General features: G+C 33.3%; 1 long non-coding RNA gene across 1 annotated transcript; it reads right to left on the bottom strand.

Annotated features, from left to right (window-relative positions):
• Positions 1–529: 529 nt before the first annotated feature.
• Positions 530–4,291, bottom strand: LOC139527857 (uncharacterized). Its single transcript, XR_011665469.1, has 3 exons — positions 4,003–4,291; positions 2,058–2,146; positions 530–1,615 (listed from the first exon to the last, which is right to left on the bottom strand). It is a non-coding gene; the product is annotated as an uncharacterized lncRNA (long non-coding RNA).
• Between the last annotated feature and the right edge of the window lie 14,541 nt (positions 4,292–18,832).

Below are 18,832 nucleotides of genomic sequence, written 5' to 3'. Positions count from 1 at the left end.
AGAAAAATATTTTCTGGTCTTACGTACAGTAAAATTATCATTTTCAAAATCAATTGACACCTGTGGGTGACTTAAAAGAAGGGAAGCCATATCTCGGAGAAGGTCGGTCGCGATCGAGAATATGCTACACGATCAAGACCTAAATGAATACAGTATCATGCTTTATATGGACTGTTTGTACAAAATCTGACTCATGAAATAAGCATACTACCAAATTCACAAGAAGTTCGTATTTTATAATTGAACGCCAGGAATTGAACTGTGGTAGCTATATATAGAGATGACTATATTTTCTTACGCCAGTCTATCAAATCATTGAACGTCACAGAGTCAAAACATGACATTATTATAATTTCTGTGTTTAGCTTTCTTAAAACTGAGAGCAGAATAAAAAAGGAAAAAACCAATTTTCCTCTTTTTTCACTCTAATTTCTGACAAGTGCAATTAGAGGCTAAATTTGGACCAGAACGTAATAAATTTATTCTATAACCCATGTATTTGAGAAAAAATCATGAAAAACAAAGACAATTCTGTTATATTAGACTTTATTTGTTACATTTCAAAATAAATTTATACTGAATTCTACACTTTGCTGTCCATTTTTAGTCAACTCTCTGTAAAGGATGCAACATAGAATAAATTTATTCTAAATGCATGGTGCTTTATGTATATGATCATTTATAAAATAAATTTATTATATAGAGCCTAAATATCTATTATTAGTTCTAGAAAATCATAGAATACATTTATTCTACATTTAATGTGATTTATGATTATGATAATATATAAAATAAATTTATTTTGAAAGTAAAGTAATCTGTATGGTGAGGTTGAGACACAGAATAAAATTATTCTATGTTCAATGTGATTTTTGTCTTGTATAATAATATATAAAATAAATTTATTCTGAAAGTACAGTTATTATATTATGGTGGAGACACAGAATAAACTTATTCTACATTCAATGTGGATTAAAAGTATTATGATATATAAAATAAATTTATTTTGATAGTACAGTAATTATGTTAAGGTTGAGACACAGAATAAATTTATTCTGGTCATAAAAATGTATAAAATTTGTTTAGGAAAAAATACACTGATCTGTATGATTTGTTTAGGCTACATAGAATAATTTTATTTTAAACCAGCGGTGTTTTTGATAATATTTGATATGTTCACATAATTTTACCTTGAAAATACATTTAGGTCAGAAAGAAATGTGTTCCTATATAATTTTCTATCTTTCATGTCTATTTACATGTAAGATTCATAAAAATGTATTTTATTTGAAGTTGCGATGTGACTGTTTATAAACCCAACTTAAGACAATGCATATATATATCTGCTATCAACAATGCAAAAGGACACTCCCTTGAAATATGAAAACATCAATTTCTTCAGCTGATTTTGTTATGTGGGACTGAATAGAAATACTGTGCAGCAATTTAAAAAAAAAAATATCAATATATAAATGTAAAATAAACAGATAAGAAATAGTAAAAGTTCAACAGGTTTTTCTTAAATTGAAAATATATCTGTTTTTTAAAACATGTCTCTCTCTGTAGATGCACGTGCTAAAAATTGTCTTTTTTCTTGCTTATGGATAGGCCTGATCTGAAAGAAATAACGACAAATTCAAAACAATTTCAAATATTTTTAGTAACCATACCAAAATTTATAATCTTTGATAAAGAAATTGTCTGTCTTTCTTTTAATCTTACTTATGATGTCCATTTTGCTTATATAATATTATTCACTCTCTTTATTGTAATTAATAATAGTCTTCCTCTGTGTTGAAGTCCGTACTTTGACCTATAATGATTTACTCTTATAAATTGTGACTTGGATGGAGAGTTGTCTCATTGGCATCTATACCACATCTTCTTATATCTATTGCCTCTGGATACAGCAAGATAAAGATGTCTATGCTATGCACTTGAACAGTAATTAATGAATTTTAATTTATACAATAAATGGATTAACTTACAGTAACTCATTAAACTTTTACAATTTAAAAGTCAACAATCTATCAAATTAAAACCTCATTATTACATACCTAATCTTCATCTTCAGAGACACTGAATAAGTCAGGACTGAATAACAATCTAGTCTTTTTTGCTGGTGTTTCATAACAGTTTTCTCACTCTACAAGAAATATTTGAAGTTTAAAATGCAGGAACACTTACTCTGTAATTGTTTTTCTTCAGGCATATTTCTTTATTTTTATCAGGATTGGCATGTATCATTCCCAACTTCCAGAATATGCATGTAATATTTGCCATTGGACATTCAGCCAGTCATGATCAATCAATCAATCAATCATAGAGTCTTAAAACAGATGAGTGGTTTATGCCTAGGAGACAGAGAACTGAATACACAAATAACAATTAAAATCAGGTTTCATTAAGTCTTAAACAAAACACAGGACTGGTGTTAACAATACTTTTACCTATCCCATTTAACATACCAGAAAACAAGTAAAACATGTTCCAAATGGAACAGCAGCTTCCTCAGGTAAAAATGTGAGTAATGTACCCAACACATTCTCCCTTCAATAAAATATTCATTTTACTCTCAAAACGTTAAAGATGCACGTTTAGCACTCTGATACAAAAATATATTGAAATTTAGGTACATGTACTTTAGTCAACACTTTACACATTTTATTACCAAAATATGAGTGCAAATGTCTCGCCTTTGTCTTACTTATCATTGAAATCATATTGAAAGTCTTTAGTACAATTATCAGGTATACTTAACTTTATCAATGCACAACTACAATGTATGACACAACTAAAAATTGTCCAATGAACCATAAAAATGAAGTCGAAGTCAATTGAGACCTGTCAGACGGACATTTCCAGCTGACAATGATTCCATACATGATACACCGTATATAGTGGTCCTACTGCTTAAAGTATCTGAAAAATAGACCAAACCACAAACACTTTACATTGGCCAATGAACCATGAAATTAAGGCCAAGGTCAGACGGAACCTGTCGGGTGGATATGTACACCTTACAATCATTTCAATAATCCATACACCAAATATAGATGACTTACTAGTTATAGTATCTAGATAGGTCTTGCTTAAGTTACTTTATTTTTGATAACTGATCCATGGAATAAGGTCGAGGTCAGGTTAACCCTACATGTACCTAGCTGACGAACATGTAAATGTTGCTAGGAACCCATATACCAAACAAAGTTATCATATTACTCATAATAAGTGAGTTTTTTCATTTAACAAAACAAAATGTATCAAGCAGATACTGAACCATGAAAATGAGGTTGCCGGGACAATGACATATGATAGACGGAAATTTCGTAACATAAGGTATGAAGCATTTAGATTGTCTAACTTATAAAATATAATGCTTCAAACAAATAGTGTACACCATCGTCGCCGCCGTTGCTTGGTTGCATTACCTATACCATGCCATGTCTCGCATACAGGCGAAAAAAAACCAAATCACTGCACAACAGACATCAACGTTTCATATAAACCTCTGAAGAAAGAGATACCTTTCTGAGAAATTTATTTTCCTGAAAGGACCCTTTAATTTGTATTCATGCTGGACTATATTTCTTCCAGAGTTTAATCGTTAATACGGATGATATATATGCTACACTTTTACTATTTTATATAATATTTATGAAAAATTTACTGTTGTTAAAGTGTGTACATTTCCCTCGAGATACAATGTATATCATTTACCATTTAAAATTCCTTGCAGTAAGAATTAATATATAATACATTTTTTTTTAAATTATTCAAAAATGCCTGCCCATAACAAGTATTAATTTGATGACCATTCGGGCATTCATTTGAGAAGAAAGATTCGACTGAGGTGTGTTTTTTTCAGGGAGGTTCTTTTAGTTCGAAAAGGACATCTGTGGTCTACTAAAACAGTGCATAGTTATGAAAATTTGTCAACAGAAGGCATGAAAGGCTTATAATATCTATGTTAATATATAAATACATAAAATAAATACTTACAAACTTCTGTTGTCTATCCTGATATGTTCCTGGTGCCGTTTCAACCACGACAAATACAATACACAAACGGACATTGAATCGTCGCTCCTAATCTTTGAATAACATTCGAAACAGACCTTTCCTCCATGTACTAACTCGAATAATTCAGCGCCCCCTATCCACTACTTTTCTCGAGGAAATGGTTCATGGAGTGATCGAAGTGATCGTAATATAAAGACTGTATATTCGGGTTATCTATGTACTGACAAAATATTAAGATAGAGTCAAATGCACACGCTGTGAATTTATTATGTAATTTCCGTCGTTAATTTGTTTGTCATTATCTATCATGCGAAATTTTACATTCGGATGTTTATAATTTATTAGGTTTATATGATCACGATGGCTACAGTATGTGGTCATTAAAATATGATATAAATAATTAGCATATGATAACAAATCGTGTTTGAAGAAAGAATCGTAAGATTTTATATTACAATTATCTTTTTCGTTTAGTTCTTAAAATTAAAAATCATTTACGTTATTAAAAAAAAAGAAAGTTTTGAATATACCAATATTTTTTTTTGTATAGGAACATTTATTCCATAGAAAAACAAAAGAATATTGGGTATCGATCCGTGACACAAAATGAATATAAGCACATCATAATACACGTACACAAAATAAGCAAAGGAACGCTCTTTAATTACTCAAAGTCATATTAAACCTTCAACATGCAACAAAAAGGATCTCACCACACTGCAAATGTAAGACGACCACTAGCAACAGCCAGAGCGAAATAGTTTGCAAAAACAATTTGAATAGACTTCGTAAGATGTTACACCACCATTTTGGGCACGTTAAAAAAGGAAAGAAATCGTATTTAAAACAAAGTAGTTCTTACGTATTTAAATCAAACTTTATTATTTGCAGAATAATTTTTTGTAAGTTATATAGATATCAAATGAAAGGGTAAGGACTGCTGATCCTTGTAGAACACACACATTTGACAGATGAATACAAATGATACAAATACATGTAGTTATGAACTAATTCTATAAAATTGAGGGCGTATATTGCCTGTTACTCAGATATGAAGTACCTAGTTTGGTGTATCCAAAGTTATAATATAATTAGTACAGTCTGATGTGTAAATAATGGTATACTTATCCCCCATATATATATATTTGCATGCTGGTTTTTTTTTTTTGTGTTGACGTCCGAAATACTGCACTGTAGACTTACAGTTAGGGTTTTTTTGCTTGTGAGAGAAACATGTTTAACCCCGCCACATTATTTATGTATGTGCCTGTCCCAAGTCAGGAGCCTGTAATTCAGTGGTTGTCGTTTATTTATGTGTTACATATTTTTCGTTCATTTTTTTACATAAATAAGGCCGTTAGTTTTCTCGTTTGAATTGTTTTACATTGTCATATCGGGGCCTATTATAGCTGACTTTGCGGTGTGGGCTTTGCTCATTGTTGAAGGCCGTACGGTGACCTATAGTTGTTGATGTCTGTGTCATTTTGGTGTTTTGTAGATAGTTGTCTCATTGGCAATCATACCACATCTTCTTTTTTATATTAGCTTATTGTTCCTGCTTTCCGTAAAAAAAGAATGGCTTTTCCATGATATTATATATTACATTGCTCCTACCACACAAATAATGAAGGTTAAGAAAACATTCGTTTATATGTAATGAAAGCATTTGAAGACTGGTACGATTGAAGTTAGAATAATGTGTCTTGGCAGAGTGGCATGTCTTCTTACAAAGTTATTTGTATCTTCTGAAAAACACGTCAAAAAATCTGACGCAGTTTGTCTAGTACAAAACGTGTAAATAACATAAAGCATGTTGTCATTCTGGGTGTATGTATGTAAAAGCTACCACTGGACATCAGACATCGTTATTATCGTCATCCTCATCATTCTTTATATAAATAATGACCGGAGTATCTTATGGTAAAAAGGGACATAAAAAAGTGGTTAAAACTTTGCTCCATCATGATTATCAATCTAAATAAATATAATTCTCTAATTTCGTTATCCTCTTATAAAATACAAGCACTATCATGGTTCTGGAATGATTTATACGGGTTATTGTTTCATATGTAAATTTTAAAATAATAAATGGCGAATTAACTAAAAAAAATATAAACTATGAAAGAACGAAGCACTTACTTCAAAGTTGATTAAACCCGCGGGGATTTCAAGAAAGCTTTTTACACAAGACAAAGTCAATGAAGAGATTTCATTACGAACCTATCTACTGGATTTATTGTTATTTTGTTCAAGTCCTGAATATGCACGTAATTTTAGCCACATCACGTTCAGCAAACTTAAAAATCGTCTCCTTAATTTTTTTTATCTGAAAACGATGAAAGCTCATTTAGTCGAGGGTTTCGTTGTATAATTAATCAAGCCCCCCCCCCCCCCCCCCCCCGTAGTATCTTTGTCCGCAATGTACAGATTTATCATTAGCTTTGAAGAGAATGGGATACCAAACAACATATCCATATTTTTGTTTCGCCTATATATTTTTTAGCCTTAAAGTTCTTTTACATATTTTTAAATTGTTGAAATTTCTATTACAATTAATGCACTTTTGATTATAAGTTGAAACAATATATATATAATTAATTATATATAATATTACCTTAAAAACACATGCACGCGATTTTTTTTTTCTTGATCTTTTCGTTTTTAGGGGCTTGAGGTTGTGATGGTTCAAACCTCGCACATGGCAGTTGCGTTCAAATGTAATCTTAAAAAATAAAGTTGAGAATGGAAATGGGGAATGTGTCAAAAAGACAACAACCCGACCATAGCATAAACAACAGCAGAAGGTCACCAACAGGTCTTCAATGCAACGAGAAATTCCCGCCGCCCGGAGTCGTCCTTCAGCTGGCCCCAAACAAATATATATACTAGTTCAGTGATAATGAACGCCAAACTTCAATTTGTACACAAGAAACTAAAATTAAAAATAATACAAGACTAGCAAAGGCCAGAGGCTCCTGACTTGGGACAGGCGCAAAAATGCGGCGGGGTTAAACATGTTTATGGGATCTCAACCCTCCCCCTATACCTCTAGCCAATGTAGAAAAGTAAACGCATAACAACAGGCACATTAAAATTCAGTTCAACAGAAGTCCGAGTCTGATGTCAGAAGATGTAAACAAAGAAAATAAACAAAATGACAATAATATACAAATAACAACAGACTACTAGCAGTTAACTGACATGCAAGCTCCAGACTTCAATTAAACTGATTGAAAGATTATGTCTTCATCATATGAATATCAGGCACAATCATTCCCGTTAGTGGTTTAGTATCATTTATTTAGTAATGATTCTTTATGTCGTAACTACAATTCCGTTCCCTTTTCAGGAATGTGACCCGCCGAATTATTACCGAGTTTGTAATAACATGACCAATACGACGGGTGCCTCACGTGAAATTCTTCCCGTTAGGTGTTTAATATATTGATTGAATATAATTATCAGTTTTCACGACAAAAATCTTAGATTCTCTCTTGGCATTCCGGCTTTCTCCACCATTACAGTTTGATAACCACGAGATGAACAATATTGTGCTGAAAGTTACGTTGAACACTAATAAATCGATATTTCGGTTTTAGCACCCAGACTCAAGGCATAGGGTTTGAAGATCGATTGGAAAAAAGCAACCGTTTCTAATCACAATGTTTCATAATCAAAATAATGCTTTACTTTGAATACATTGAGGGCAAGGCCTCAACCTATATATACGTTCTCACAAGTACAAGGGTCAGGATGGGGTCAAATTTAAACCATTTTTCTCTTACTATTCTTTCTATTTTTTTGTTCATTATTCTCTATTCTGTAAACCCCCATCCACAGCCTCAGGTATAGACGAAGTGTCATATATGTGGTCTAGTAATGTCAGCAGTGTGATCTGCACATTTATCATTTTGTAGAAAAAGATGAACGGGTGGTGTTTATACATTGTTTTGATGTAAGATATGATACATCTTTTCTATAAAATCGATTGATTGACAGATTGTTGGTTGCTTAACGTGCAGTGTCAAATAGTTCATGCATTCATGCACGGAACGAGAAGCTATTTTAAAACAATACATACCATGGGGAATACCTGTAATAAGGGTAGACCGGGATGAAGTGCGGTAAGCTTTTTATAAATCTTTAAAAACAAATAAAAGAAAGGATAAGACAAAATGGTACACATTCTCAAACGCCTATTTATCGGTAATAATACTTGAGGGTCTTGTTGGAGTTGATAGAATATCAAATCACGGGACTGGGAAACGCAGAATAAAGGACAAAACATATAGCATATACAAAAAAATATAAAGAATAGAAAATAAAAGGATGATCAAATAGAGAATAATGAGCAAAATTATAAAGAATAGAAATAATGTTTTAAAAATTAAAAGAATACAAAATCGATGGACCATCCATCCAGACTATTATACTTTTGTAGTTGTCCATTTTTGATTAACATATTATTTTATTAGAATGATATAAAATGACCACACATTAATAACCTCTATGAAATGACACAGATTCAAATAATTTACAATCTTCGATTTGTTTAATTCATGTTAGCAAACAAGTGCCGCATATCTATCTGAAGTTGTTAAAATACTTATTGCTAATTATAACAAACGCGGCTTAACAGCCTTATCATTTTATGTAATGCACGCGTACGTTGATTGTAGGCCCCTAGTGTTACCACATGCCGAGAAGACTTCAAATAGAAACACAAGATAATTAATGACAAGACGTAGGACACTGATCTGTAATTTTGTATGATATGATCACTTGGTATTTCTCTCTATGTACGTGCAATGAAGATGACAGACAAGTGGAAATTAAAAGGAGGGAAGACAAGTTGAAAATAGACGGGATAGTTTTCCAGTTTCGTTTATGAAACATTCACCACAGTTCAAGAAATTGGAGGTTAGTTTTGCTCAGTATACTAGAGGTGGGATTAGGGGTGGGGTCAAGGATACTGGGATCCCCTCATAGATCCCCGACATATATGCTCAATGCATACTAGACGTTTTACAAGTCTCTGCGTATGCCCCTTTTCAAATCCTCGATCGATCTGCATCTACGAATATCAATTTGCATATTTTTCTACGATATTACTATTACTAGATTTATTTCACTTGACTGAACGGAGTTTAAGAATTTCGCTTATTTACCAGTCCATCTATAGACAGGAGTTTTGGGATAAGATCATCAATGAAGTGTCCAGTTATTCGTCTCTTGTACGACTTTGCCCCCCGCAGAGCTATAGAAAAACAGTACATTAACGGGTGTTACACGGACTCTTTTTAGACGATACACGGACTCTTTTTAGTTGTTACACGGACACTTTTTATGAATAGAATCACTCGTGCATGATCAGTGAGTTCATGGACACTTTAACTTTTAATTAGATTTGAACTTTTTGGTTCACCGACTTATTTCCTGTCTTTTTATTGAACAAAATATTTACGTTAGCATCAATATCTTTTTTTCAAACATTTCCAGTTAAATACTATTTATATCAGTACAGTTATGGATTAGACATTAAACTTCAATAGTGGGGGGGGGGGGGGGGTTATGGTTTTCTCCTAAAATAGATATGTTGATCCAAAATTTTATGAGAAAAAAATTATTATGGTCAAGCAGATGACAAATTAATGTTTTGCATGATTCCTGATTTTCCGAATACAGTTAATAGTGCTCATTGGCGGATCCGGGGGGGGGGGGGGGGGGGGTCCGGGGGTTGGTACCCCCCTTTTTTTTGGCCGATCAATGCATTTGAATGGGGACATATAGTTGGAACACCCCCCCCCCTTTATCCTGGCTTAAGTGAAGAATATATATAAAAGATTGGGTACATGTTTTCCCTTTTTAATTCACAAGTTTGAACGTAAATTTATTAGATAAATATTATTTATTATCTTTTAATTATTATGATCGTAATAATGTTTCTAATCGATAATCTCATTATTATTTACTACGGGTGAAAGTTGAAGTAATCTTTAAACATTTAAAAAATTAAATGTTCACTTTCTTCACGCTTAGTCTTAGAACAGCTGTTAGGACACACTAGCTATGAAATTGTTGCATAGAAAGATGGAACATGTACCTATTATTTGAGCAAAAAGTGAAAGATACCCAGGGGCGGGACCAGCCATTTTTAAAAGAGGGTTCTAAACATTTGTTCCAATTTAAAACCATTGATCGTAAAAAAAGGGGGCGTTCAAAACACGGAACCCTAACTGGCTCCGCCACTGAATCCAAAGGATATTTATACTCATAAGTCTATGAAACAATAAAACACCATGATTGCGAAAAACAAATAAACGACCAATAGACTATTTTATGTAAAAAGCTACTAGTTTTCAACATTTTCATAAGTACCTAAAGAACTGTACTCACACTCTCATGCAATCTGTTTGGCACACAGAACAATTGACAAAAAGTCTCCATCTTCATGGATAATATGACCATTTCAGTCAAAATATAATACGCTGTTCTTTATAGGTCACCAGACAAGTCTATCAAAAGGAATTTATAAAGAAACACAAAAGTTTAGAAGGTAGACAAAATGACAGAAGTTACTACAACCACAGAGAACATTAGTGAAGGATATATTTTGAGAAAAATCTACAGAGGTAATTAAAAAGATTAAACTTTTAAACTGGCTTGCAAGAAATATCTTAGAATGCTGAAATTAAGAATCATAATTGTTGTTTTATAAAAAGTGTTCTTTCTTATCTCACCGCAAAAGGTTTTGAAATTGCTAATATAATTCATATTTTGACAATTGTAGTTCGGCCGGAATTGTTATTAGTGAATTAAAAGTCATTATTTTAAGAATGCGTGCAATGTATCGGTTACTCTATGAAAAGGAATATATTATGAATTTACGAGCGAGGGCCTGATATGTGATGTGCAGTTGTACAATCATTTGCATATCTTATTTATACGGCGATCAGATCCGGCTGCTCCTTTAGTCCTTGTACATCTCTCTGAAACATTTTCTTACTTTACAAGTTACAGTTCGTTTTTGACAAGGTTAGTGTAAGATGTTGCATGGGTGGCATAACTTTTACCATCTTGAGTTATGCCCATTTATAAACATAAAAATTGCTGGATTTTTCGCTTCTGTTCTCTAACTTTAGTTTGCCTCAAAAAATGTAATAATTCGTATACACAATGCATATTACCATAATACACAGATCAAGGTTTAAATTGAGTGGCATCAATTCTACCGTTCTTGAGTTAAGGCCATTTATAAACATAAAAAATGCTGAATTTTTCGTTTGCGTTCACTAACTTTAGTTTGCCTCAACCAAATGTTAAAATCACAAATCAGTCTTAACTACTTTAATCGTGTACATGTATCTGAATGTGGAAGTTGACACGTGTATATTTACGAGCGGGGGCATTTGTAGCCCATAGACACATTTTCTATTTTTTTTTATATGCACTGTATTTTTTATTTGATCTTTCAGATAGCTTTGGTTGAACGGAATAATGGAAACATGTATTTGGGAATATTAGAAGATAAAATGTTGACATTTACAAAGATAATTGTTCGAAAAGTTAAGAAGAGTTTGAAGATGAATAATTCCAACTACAGATCTGTATGTCAATAAAAGATCAGATTACTAAACGATAAGTACCAGATGCATTATAACGAAGCTTGTCTCTTGTGTGAAAAAAAAAAACCCAAAATTATTCTAACAGATGACCAGTGACAAAACATTGAACAAAATCTTCAGGATAATATAAGCAAACAAAAAAGACTTAGATGTATTTTTGAACTGTTTGTATGACATCACATGACAAATCGAAACGATAAGGAAATTGATTTTTGGCCATATAGCAATTCTATTGTTTTACATGCATTCTAAAATGTTCAGCTAGAATATTTGTGATAAGATAAATTGGACAGAAATTTGGGAGGTTGGGGGGGGGGAGATAATTTTCACTCATTACAGATTTCAGAAATTGAAAAAGAAAATTTCAAATATCATGTTGCCAAAAAAAAAGAGGGCAAGGGTATATTTTTTGGGGGTGAGGGTTCAAATAGCAACAGCATAGTGTTTTGCACAAAAGCATAAAAAAGAGGCAAATTTATTTATTTATTTTTATTTTTTTTTTTGGGGGGGGGGGGCAATTTGCAACAGCATAGTGTATTGCACAAAAGCCAAAAATTAAATATAAATTCAAATGATATAACCAATTCTAAGTTTTTTGGCTACCGTTATTCTGTGTCAGAAACCTATATTGCATCAAGTATTTAATTACAATCCAAATTCAGACCTGTATCATGCACGAACATTGTGTCCATTTTTGTCCCAAATGTTTAGGATTTGACCTCTGCGGTCGTATCCAGCTGCGCTTGGCGGAGCAATTTATTGTATCAGTGTGTCTGTAATAAATAAGACCGATGGAATTTTCTTTTAAATTCTTTTAATTTTTTATCATGAGGTATTTTTAAGATTATTTTTATATAGAACAAAATTCATATTGAATGTAGAATAAATTAATTCTGTGTCTCAGCCATACAGATAACTTTACTTCAAAATAAATTTATTTTATATTTTATCATAATCCGAAATCGCATTGAAACTAGAACAAATTTATTCTGTGTCACAGCTTCACCATACAGATAACTTTACTTCAAAATAAATTTATTTTATATATTATTATAATCCGAAATCGTATTGAATGTAGAATAAATTTATTCTGTGTCTCAGCCTCACCATACAGATAACTTTAATTCAAAATAAATTTATTTTATATTTTATTATAATCCGAAATCGCATTGAAACAAGAATAAATTTATTCTGTGTCACAGCCTCACCATACAGATAACTTTACTTCAAAATAAATTTATTTTATATATTATTATAATCCGAAATCGCATTGAATGTAGAATAAATTTATTCTGTGTCTCAGCCTCACCATACAGATAAATATTATCATAATCATAAATGACATTGAATGAAGAATAAATTTATTCTATGATTTTCTCGAACTAATAAAATATTAGTTACATAGTGTGTTAGTGACCTAATATGATATATACAGGGTCAGTAAATTCCATATGGGGTGAGAGCGAAGCTCGAACCCCATATGGAATTTACTTACCCTGTATATATCATATTAGGTCACTAGCACACTATGTAACGAATTTATCTTACCGACTATCTTTATGTGTTGAATTTAGACTAAAGTTGTCTTATTTGCTTTCATAACACATCTCCTTATTTCTGTATTAAAGTGTTCAGGTGTTCAATTTTAAGAACCTACTTCAATTGATATGCACTAAAAAAAACTAATGTAAACGATAGATATTTATAATAAACAACCTTGATATAACAATATTAAAAAGAACTTTCAATATTTTAAATAATCAAACAGTGCCTAAGTCGCAAATTCACTACTAACCTAATATTGAAATAAGCCCCGCCTCCCTACTAACCTAATATTGAATATACATGGTCTCCACGAGGTCGCTTTTAACCAATCATATTCCTAGAAATGTATAGGATGTAAGATAATAGATATTATGGCTCTATATAATAAATTTATTTTATACATGATCATATACAGTAAGCACCATGCATTTAGAATAAATTTATTCTATGTTGTATCCTTTACAGAGAGTTGACTAAAAATGGACAGCGAAGTGTAGAATTCAGTATAAATTTATTTTGAAATGTAACAAATAAATACTAATATAACAGAATTGTCTTTTGTTTTTCATGATTTTTCTCAAATACATGGGTTATAGAATAAATTTATTACGTTCTGGTCCGAATTTGGCCTCTAATTGCACTTGTCAGAATTAAGAGTGAAAAAAGAGGAAAATTGGTTTTTTCCTTTTTTATTCTGCTCTCAGTTTTAAGCCGATATATACCTTTCAAGCTAAAACACATAGAGTTATCTGAAGCGCGTGTCTAGTCCTATGTACATTTGAACATATACAAGAATATGCCATTCTAGGTGTTGCAATAATGGTTTTAGTGACGACACATGACACATGTGTCCATCTACCTTCACGTAATATATCACCCAAAATTTTATAACAAGTCATTTCAATGTGAAATCCACCTTACATGACGATAAACTTATCTTCTCTGTACAAATTAGGCAATTCCATCTGAATATCCATCACCAAAAGTGGCTGATCTGCCGTAACAATTGATGTTTTTCTCGTTTTAACCACATTTTCCGTCTTATCCATCCAATACCTGATCATTACAACTGAATTGGCTTGTTTTTAAACAGTGGCATCATAGACTTTACACTTAGTAATACTTGCCCTGGTTGTGCATACAAATCACTCATTATGTCTAAAAATAGTTTGCGCATGCGAAAAATTGTTATATCATGTGTGTCATAACCTTGAAAAATGTTATCAAACCAAATCATAATATCATTGAAAATTCCAAATCACTTATTTTATAGTAAATAGTTAAAATATTTTTTAATGAATTTTGTAACATTTTCGCGCATGCCCAAACCCTGTATGTGTCAAATACTCATGTCTTGTGAATAATTCACATGTAAAGAAGGTAGCTACCAAACCTGACAGCTGTTTTTCACTAAAAGAAGGTAAACGAAAAGTTTTTCAGAAAAAAATCAGTATTTTTAAACTGAAAAAACAGCCATTTTAGAAAACGGCGGTGGCCATCTTGAAAAAATGATTTATTTTACTGGCCGGTTATGGAAAAAGGTGGCGGTTTTTAAATTGTGCTCTGTAAAAACTTAATTGTTTTAGCTGTATATATCGTTGGAACAAGACTTTCTGTGCATCATCGACCAAAAGAAGTATAAATAACATCACAAGCGTTATATTGAAAGGTATTCTGGTTGTTACACCACACACACAACACTCACATTCTGACTTTCTGTTCATATTCCGGCCAGATGACCAGGGCCACCACAACAATATGGCCGACTGAAAAATAAAGTGCGTTTAATCTACAACTGCTATATTATAAACATTGTCGCTTCTATAAACATAAAGTAAACTAAACAAAAGCATAACAACAAACTTTATGTCAGAGACAAAACTCGTGAAATTTCTGCAAACAGCAAGGAAACCACTTGCGGGTACGCAACAACTTACCCCGGCAATCCTTTCTGATAGCAAAGGGTCATACCTCAGAGACCAGGTAGTCAATAAGTCGGACAGAAACATAATCTGGTGGTGTAAAGGAGGAGCAACCATTGATGATCGATACCATTGGCTGAAGTCAAACATTGTTAAAAAAATTGAACAACTTGGCAACATCAGTGTATACATATTCCTTGGCACATGTAACCTCACTTCCAAGAATAAAACAGGTGAAATCACCCTTACATCGCAACAGGAACACTTCACAGATGAAATAATTAGCAAACTTGGCCAATTTGTCACATTGTTCAAAAAATATCCATCCTCAAAACTAACGATACTTGAAATCCCAGTCTACTCTATCACAGAATGGAACAGGTACAAAGGACATAAAAACCCTGAAACCTTTAAAGACCAAGATAGCCAATTGCAAAAACAAATTGAAAACATAAACGAGTGGATCCACACAACAAACCAGGAACTTGGTAGTCGCTCGCCATTACTCAACCATCATCTTCGTGCTCGAAAACAACAAGCAAGAGGGAAACACAAGCCTTGCAAAAAGTATTATAACGTCAAATTGTACAAAGACGGTATTCATCCAAAGCAGCTGTTAGCTAAAGCCTGGCTGGCAGAAATAGTTGAACAAGTTCATAAAGACTGTTGGGCATAACATAGTGACACTTATATTAATGCTTGAAGATCAGGAGGCATGGAATGACCAAGCCACACTGACACCTTCAAGTACTTGATATCAAGCTGTCGATACACTGTCTGATCTGCATAAAAACAACTGGACTACCTCAATAACGTCTAATACTAAAACAAGAATGGCAAGTTCCATTACACAGAGAGCAAAAATAACAGACTCGCATAAAAAGGTGACAGAGCTTGTAATTGGTGACTACACTCTTAATGTTGATAAAACCCTGAAGAAAAAACTTGAAGCCACTAAACGTTTGCAACATGTTGAATACAAATTTACCAACGGAGGCGTGGTTATCACATCCGATGCAGCAACATTTGAACTATTCAGAATGGCGGCAATGAGATATTATGAAACACTCCCCCCAAATCATGGAGTGGCACACATAAAGAAAACAACAGACAGCACTCGACTCCATACAGTCCAAAACACTGTGCGAGTAGTACAACCATCAAACAAAAGCTACACAGTGAATATATACTATACAACAAGCAGACTACTGGTGAATGGTAAAAATGTGTCTGACTTTATTGATAGAGACTTGCAGAACATCCACAATATTATTTCTTCTAGTACAAGCAATAACACCAAACTTAATATTGATGACCTCAATGCTATGTTACGGGAACAGCTGACTAGCATACTAAATGCAAATCAAATGAAGTGTGAAGAAGTTAATAGCCAAAATTCACAAGATAAAGATTCTGATAACATTGCTTGTATAAAATGCACCAGAAATTGTAGGACAAAAAGTACTTACTGCTCGACAGGCAACCACTGGGTTCACTACAGATGTCAAAACCTAACACAGGAGGACATAACAGAGGTGGAAAAAGGTGAAAATAACACCTACACCTGTACATTCTGTACTGGAGACTCCAAGAAACTAGCTTTACCAAATACTCTGCAAATAGCCAACTGCAACCAACTAAATGACCTACTACAAGAAGAGGTAACATTAAGAACAGATGAAACTACAATGAGCAACAAAGACCTGTGCTTTGTGTGCGATCAACAAACTGATAACACACCGTGGGATGTTTGTGATCTTTGCAATAATATGAGCCACACTACCTGTATGAACATTGAAAATAATGAACACCACTGTAACGCATGCATAGGTAGTGAAATAATGGAAGACACCGCTAGCGTAATTAAAACGGATAGGCTCCAGATAAACCAACATAACTTGACCGAGCCAATAGAGGTCATATCTGAGGAAAATACAAGCACTGTTGAGTCTGAGACAACCCTCAAAACAGTAATATCTAGTAACAGTCCTCAACCAAAACAGTGTGTCTTGAAAAAGATTGTACTACCAGAAAGGATAACAAAAGCTTCACTGCAAACCCAAGAAGAACTCCAACTCAAACATAGTGAACTCAGAGAAAGGGAGTTAAAACTTAGGAAAACTGAAGAGCAACTTAAACTTAGGGAAAAAGTGGTTAATGAATACAAAAAAGAGAGAATACTACTAGAAACAAGATGCCAAAGACTGGAGGCAAGAAACTGTGAATTAGAACAAACGGTAAAAAGCTTAAGGAAAAGCATTGAAATGAGCAACTTGTCAGAAGAAACCAGCCGAAATGAACCAGCTCATACACACGTGAGGAATTCTTTGCAAACAGGCAAGCCGGAAATGAATGATGTGTTCAATATAATGCAAACACAGCTAAACAACAAGGTTCTGGCCCTACACGAAAAGCTAACAAACATAGTCTTCTCTAAAATAGACAAACAACTGGACAAAATTAGCTTGGCAGACATGAATGAAATGGAGAAAATAAATCCTGAAATGTATAATGTTGAAAGATCTACACCATTACAATCAAAACAGGACAAAAAAGAAACGGAAGAAATAACTCCTCAACTTAACAACATTGAAAGAAATACACTGTTGCAATCAAAACAGGACAAAACACCGATTACTTCCAAGAACGCAACAGAAACTGCTCCCCATGTAGGGCAGCCAGTACAGAACAATTCACAACGATATATGCAACCAAGTAATCCTGCTAACAAATGGAACCTAGCCAACAGCCTAACAGGTCAACCACTTGTATACAGAGGATACCAGAAATACAGTTTGCAACAACCTATGGACCAAGCAGGTGTCCCATTCAACCAAAAACAAGGCAGAAGCAACCCACAGATTATAAACAATTCAACCACCGAGAAAATTATACAACCAACAAATGCTCATTTTTTAGACAGACCAGGCCTCAAGAAACAGAACATGTAGCAGGAACACAAATCGATAGCAACAAGGGGAAGGGACATCTAACAATAGCCTCCTATAATTGCAAAAACATCAAAACCTGTGGTCATGCAATCGATGAACTATTAAAATCAAATCAATTAATCTTATTACAAGAACACTGGCTTTTCCAATCACAAATTGATATGTTAAACGACCTGCACTCAGAAATCAACTATGCAGGAAAGGGAGTCGATATTAATAACCCTTTACTCCCGATGTATATGCCAAGAGGCTATGGCGGTGTTGCTATCATATGGCAAAAAAGTATCGATCATTTAATAAAACCATTATCTGAAGGATCAGAAAAGATGCAATGCATAGAAATATTAAGCAATAGTGCGCACAACTTGCTGCTTGTGTCAGTTTACTTACCGTCCAAAGGAAGTCGAGACCATGTTGAGGAATTTTTAGAATGTATTGACCAACTCTACGAACTTTATCAAAAATACTATGGAACGCACGACATAATAATTGGAGGAGACCTAAACGAGGACTTAAATGATACTGCGACGTCAAGCAAAAGAAATAGATATTTGAGGAACTTTATCTCAGAGTGTAACTTGTCCTTCAACAATGCAGGAAAAACCTTCATCAAGGCATCTGGAGTAGAATGTTCGGAACTTGATTACTTTCTACACACACTCAAAGACCCAAAGCTATACTCAAACAAAACAGTTCTACACTCCGTTAAAATGAATGTGTCAGATCATCATCCAGTACAAATGACGTGTGTGTTTGATTTCGCGAA

This window comes from Mytilus edulis, chromosome 6 (genome assembly GCF_963676685.1).
Source record: "Mytilus edulis chromosome 6, xbMytEdul2.2, whole genome shotgun sequence".
In the NCBI taxonomy this organism is placed as follows: Eukaryota; Metazoa; Mollusca; class Bivalvia; order Mytilida; family Mytilidae; genus Mytilus; species Mytilus edulis.
Note: the sequence above shows the minus strand (reverse complement) of the source record. Positions and strands in the feature narration are given on the sequence as shown.